A 5788-nucleotide genomic window follows, 5' to 3' on the forward strand; every position below is an offset into this window, starting at 1 on the left:
CTGAGTTTCCCTTTGTCCCCATCGGGAGGATGTGCCTGAAAAATCTGATCTGCATCTACTGGACACTGAAGTTAAAGAATGCATGTTTTTATTGCAAAATTCAAGTCAGTATTCTTTTACCTTCGTACTAAAGTCCCTGGGAAATGCCCGTTCACATTTATAATAGTAACAAACTTTTATGCTTTTAAATTTTGCATGGTTGAGAATACTTTACATCTGTTTAGTGACTTAAAGCTTTCATGGTACTTTTATATGTGGCACTGCTGTGATCCTCACAACAGCAAATCTAAAGCAAGTCAGATATGATTTTCTTTACTTTTGGGAAGAGGGATTGGAGATATAGGGATATGAAATGACTTCCTCAAGGCCACACAGCTTGACAAAACTTAGAAGTACTGCACCGAATATTCAGTCTTATAATTCTCATTTGAAGTGCTGTTCCACACTGCCAACTCATCCTAGAACACAGAAGAGACCCACTGAGAACAAAGTAAGCAACAAATCACTAGAAAGTGACAAGCACCTATCATATGGGTTTTTATGCAGATATTTATTTCTTCTCTACAATTATAAAATGAATTCTATCCACCCACAAACATGTTGACCATACTTTATTCAATAAACATACCCTTTTCATACTTACACTTGACTATGCTTAGTCAAGAGCTGCATTACTACTTAGAAAACAATAGTTCAAATGTTTCTTTCAGATTGACATTATAAAACGTTAATGCCTACTAACTTACTTAAACACTTAGAACCTACTTTTAGTCATCCATTCTCTAATATAGGTAGAATTCATGGTAGAATTCCTTAGAACACAATTCATAGTAGACATTTTATAAAGTACATGTAAATAAAGGGCATGTAATTAGGATTCATTTTAATTTTGCAATGCACCAAAAATAGCATTAACATTTTCACATGCCTTTCCTATTAGAAGGTTCTACAGATAATAGGACAATAGTTAACACTGAACACTAAGTGCTATAGCCACACAGTTCTAAGGACTGTTGCCATTAGGGTTTCTTTAAAAGTTCTTCAAAAGTACCTCGGGACTTTTTGCCTCAAGGCTCTTGCACATGATATTCCCTGTCAGGAATCCTATTTTAAACCCAACCGTAGAATACAAATTGTCTGACAAAGAGATGATTGAAGAATCATTTGGATCCAAAACTCCAAGTTCTTTAATTCAGTGACTAAATCCATCAAGCTACTTCTTTAGAAATATGAAGGTAAAATGTACGCAACGTTTTTTAGTTGCCATATAATAATAAATAATAAGTATAAAAATAAACATAAAAATAAAAATAAATAATAAATAATATAATAAATATAAAGCCATATAATTTATTCATCTAATCTCAAATAATCTACGTGAATGCATGCTCTAAAAATGTGGTAATGCCTTCATTCTCATCCATTCTTTCCATAATAGAATAAGTTCATTTCTTCTTTTATCTTTTCACATCTGCAGCATCTTAAACTAAAAAATACCTTGGTGAAAGTGTTCTGATTTGAACTAAAGAGAAGAGTCATATAATGCTAAATGTTTAAACATTTTGCATTCTTTTAAAAAATAATATTGCATAAGAAACTAAAATATTTTGTGCAATTATTTCATGTATCCTTATGAGAACTCTGTCTTTTTAAAGAAGACATGATTCTAATATTAAAATTAATATAAAAGTATTGGAGATATATTAATGACAAAATGTTGTATTACAAAATCTGGAGCACAACATCTCTCTAGTATGTCTTGTAAAAGACAAAATAGATATGCAAAAAATAGTGTAATGTGCCTTTTACAGCACCAGGCCAAATTTAATGAACTCACTTTGCATATACTGACAGATGAATTGCTGGTGTTGCGAGCTCTCTACAAAGAATTGTTCAAAGATATGACATAATTACATATCCAGAGCCTAATTCAAAATTTGGTATTTTAATGTAGCAGTTGTCTTTTATTAATAATTTTACACAAATAGTCTAGGTTATTTTAAAAAATGGTAGCATATATCTTTTTTTGTAACTTTATTTTTTATGTTTTTAAATTTATATCCAAATTAATTAGCGTATAGTGCAACAATGATTTCAGGAGTAGATTCCTTAGTGCCCTTATCCATTTAGCCCATCCCTCCTCCCACAACCCCTTCCGTAACCCTCAGTTTGTTCTCCATATTTATGAGTCTCCTCTGTTTTGTCCCCTCCCTGTTTTTATATTATTTTTATTTCCCTTCCCTTATGTTCATCTGTTTTGCCTCTTAAAGTCCTCATATGAGTGAAGTCATATGATTTTTGTCTTTCTCTGACTGACTAATTTCATTTAGCATAATACCCTCCAGTTCCATCCACATAGTTGCAAATGGCAAGATTTCATTCTTTTTGATTGCCAAGTAATACTCCATTGTATATATACACCACATTTTCTTTATCCATTCATCCATCGAGGGAAATTTGGGCTCTTTCCATACCTTGGCTATTGTTGATAGTGCTGCTATAAACACAGGGGTGCATGTGTCCTTTTGAAAGAGCACACCTGTATTCCGTGGATAAATGCCTAGTAGTGCAATTGCTGGGTTGTAGGGTAGTTCTATGTTTAGTTTTTTGAGGAACCTCCATACTGTTTTCCAGAGTGGCTGCACCAGCTTGCATTCCCACCAACAATGCAAAAGAGATCCTCTCTCTCCACGTCCTTGCCAACATCTACTGTTGCCTGAGTTGTTAATGTTAGCCGTTCTGACAGGCGTCAGATGATATCTCACTGAGGTTTTGATTTGTATTTCCCTGATGATGAGTGATGTGGAGCATTTTTCATGTGTCAGTTGGCCATCTGGATGTCTTCTTTGGAGAAGTGTCTCTTCATGTCTTTTGCCCATTTCTTCACTGGATTATTTGTTTTTTGGGTGTTGACTTTGATAAGTTCCGTATAGATTTTGGATACTAACCCTTTATGTAATATGTCATTTGAAAATATCTTCTCCCATTCTGTCGGTTGCCTTTTAGTTTTGCTGATTGTTTCCTTCACTGTGCAGAAGCTTTTTATTTTGATGAGGTCCCAGTAGTTCATTTTTGCTTTTGTTTCCCTTGCCTTTGGAGATGTGTTGAGTAAGAAGTTGTTGCGGGCAAGATCAAAGAAGTTTTTGCCTGCTTTCTCCTTGAGGATTTTGATGGCTTCCTGTCTTACATTGAGGTCTTTAATCCACTTTGAGTTTATTTTTGTGTATGGTGTAAGAAAGTGGTCCAGGTTCATTCTTCTGCATGTCGCTGTCCAGTTTTCCCAGCACCACTTGCTGAAGAGACTGTCTTTATTCCATTGGATATTCTTTCCTGCTTTGTCAAAGACTAGTTGGCCATATGTTTGTGGGTCCATAAAAAATGGTAGCATATATCTTAACTCCAGACCAAGATAATTACATAGGAGGCCCCTGAATTTCCGTCCTCCCGTGGAGGTCTGGGAAGAAGTATAAAAATGTAGAACTTTCATACACATTTGAAGTTAAGTTGATTTCAGTTTAAAATAGATTGTTGTAACTATGAATTTTTTAAAGTAAACCTTGTGATAACCACAAACCAACCTATATTAGACACACAAAAAATAAAGAGAAGGGAATCAGAGCATAACCCCATAGAAAATCATCAAATTTCAAAGAAAGAGAGCAAGAGATGAAGAAAGGAATAAAGAAACTATAAAACATCCAGGAAACAACAAAATGGCAGTAGTAAGTCCACACCTTCCACTACTACTTTAAATGTAAAGGAACTAAGTTCTATAATCAAAATACAGAGTAGCTGAATGGAAAAAAAAACAAGACCCAACTATATGCTGTCTACAAGAGATTCACTTCAGCTTTAAGGACACATGTGGATGGAAGGTGAAGGATGAAAAAAGATGTTCCATGCAAATGGAAGCCAAGATGAGGCTGGGTCACTATACTCATATGAGACAAAATAGACTATAATCCAAAAACTATGAGACAAGGAAGGTTATTACATAAAGATAAGGGGCCAGTTCATCAAGGATATAACAATTGTAAATATTTATGGACTAAATACTGGAGCATCTAAATGTATAAAGCAAAGAATAACAGATCTAAAGCAAGAAATAAACCACAATACAATAATAGTAAGGATTTCAATACCACAGTTTCAATAAAGAATAGATCACCTAGACAGAAAATCAGTGAGGAAACGATGGGCCTAAACTTCACATTAGACCAGATAGACCTAACAGACATATACAGAACATTCCATCAAACAACAGCAGAATACACATTCTTCTCAAGAGCACATGGAACATTTTCCAGGATAGGTCATATGTTAGGCAATAAAACAAGTCCTAATAAATTTAAGAAAACCAAAAACATATCAACCATCTTTTCCAACCACAATAGTATGGAAGTAGAAATCAATTATAAGAAAAATATAAAATTCACAAATATGTGTAACTTAAATAAAATGCTCCTGAAGAATCAATGAGTCAAAGAAGAAATAAAGGAAAAATCCAAAAACATCTTGAAACAAATGAAATGATAATACAACATACTGAAACTTAGGGGTAGAGCAAAAGAAGGAAGTTTATAGGAAAAAACAACCGTATTAAGACAAAAGAAAGATTTCAAATAATCAATCTAATATTACTCCTCAAGGAACTAGAAAAAGAAGAACAAAATAAGCCCAGAGTCAGTCAAAGGAAAGAAATAAGAAAGATCAGAATAGAAATAAGTGAAATGGAGACTAAAAGACAATGGAAAGATTAAAAACAAAAACAAAAACAACTAAGAGCTTGTTTTTTGAAAAGATAAATAAATTGACAAACTTTAGCTAGACTAAGAAAGAAAGAGAGGAGACTCAAAATTATAATGAAAGAAGAGACACTACAATAGATTACAAAGAAATACTAAAGATCATGAGAAACTACCCTGAACAATTATATACCACTAAGTTGGATAACCGTGAAAAAACAGATAAATTCCTAGAAAAACACAACCTTCCAGGACTAAAACATGAAGACACAGAAAATCTACACAAATAAATTACTAGAAGATTGAATCAGTAATCAAAAACTTCCCAACAAACAAAAGTCTAGGGCCAGATGGCTTCATTGGTAAATTCTATCAAATGTTTAAAAAACAATTAATACCAATCCTCTCAAACTCTTCCAAAATCTAGAAGAGGAGAGAATATTTCCCAATTCATTGTAGAAGGCCAACAATACCCTGATAACCAAAACCAGACAAGGACACTACAAGAAAAGAAAATAACAGGCCAGTATCTCTGAAAAATATAGATGGAAAAATCCTCAAAAAATACTAGCAAACCAAGTTCAGCATTACATTAAAAGCATCATACACCATTATCAAGTGGGATTTATTCTAAGTATGCAAGTACAGGTCAACATATGTAAACCTATAATTGTGATACATAACATAAAATGAAGGATAAAAATCATATGATCATCTCAATAGATGCAGAAAGGCATCTGATGAAATTCAACATCCATTCATGATAAAAATTCTCAACAAAGTGGATATAGAGGGGATGTACCACAACAAAACAAAGGCTATATATGACAAGCTCACAGCCAAAATCATACTCAATGGTAAAAAGATCAAAGTATTTCCTCTAATATCAGGAAAAAGATAGATGCCCATTCTCCATTTTCATTTAACATAGTGTTGGAAGCCCTTGCCTGAAAAATTAGGTAAAAACAGGGAAAAAGGCATCCAAATTGGAATTAAGGAAGTAAAACTGTCTTGGTTTACAGATAACATGATCTGTATAGAAA

General features: G+C 33.4%; 1 long non-coding RNA gene across 1 annotated transcript; it reads right to left on the bottom strand.

The window, feature by feature from the left end:
• Window positions 1–296: 296 nt before the first annotated feature.
• Window positions 297–2514, bottom strand: LOC122220108. Its single transcript, XR_006202673.1, has 2 exons — window positions 2475–2514; window positions 297–458 (listed from the first exon to the last, which is right to left on the bottom strand). It is a non-coding gene; the product is annotated as an uncharacterized LOC122220108 (long non-coding RNA).
• Between the last annotated feature and the right edge of the window lie 3274 nt (window positions 2515–5788).

This window comes from Panthera leo, chromosome B2 (genome assembly GCF_018350215.1).
Source record: "Panthera leo isolate Ple1 chromosome B2, P.leo_Ple1_pat1.1, whole genome shotgun sequence".
NCBI classification, from domain to species: Eukaryota; Metazoa; Chordata; class Mammalia; order Carnivora; family Felidae; genus Panthera; species Panthera leo.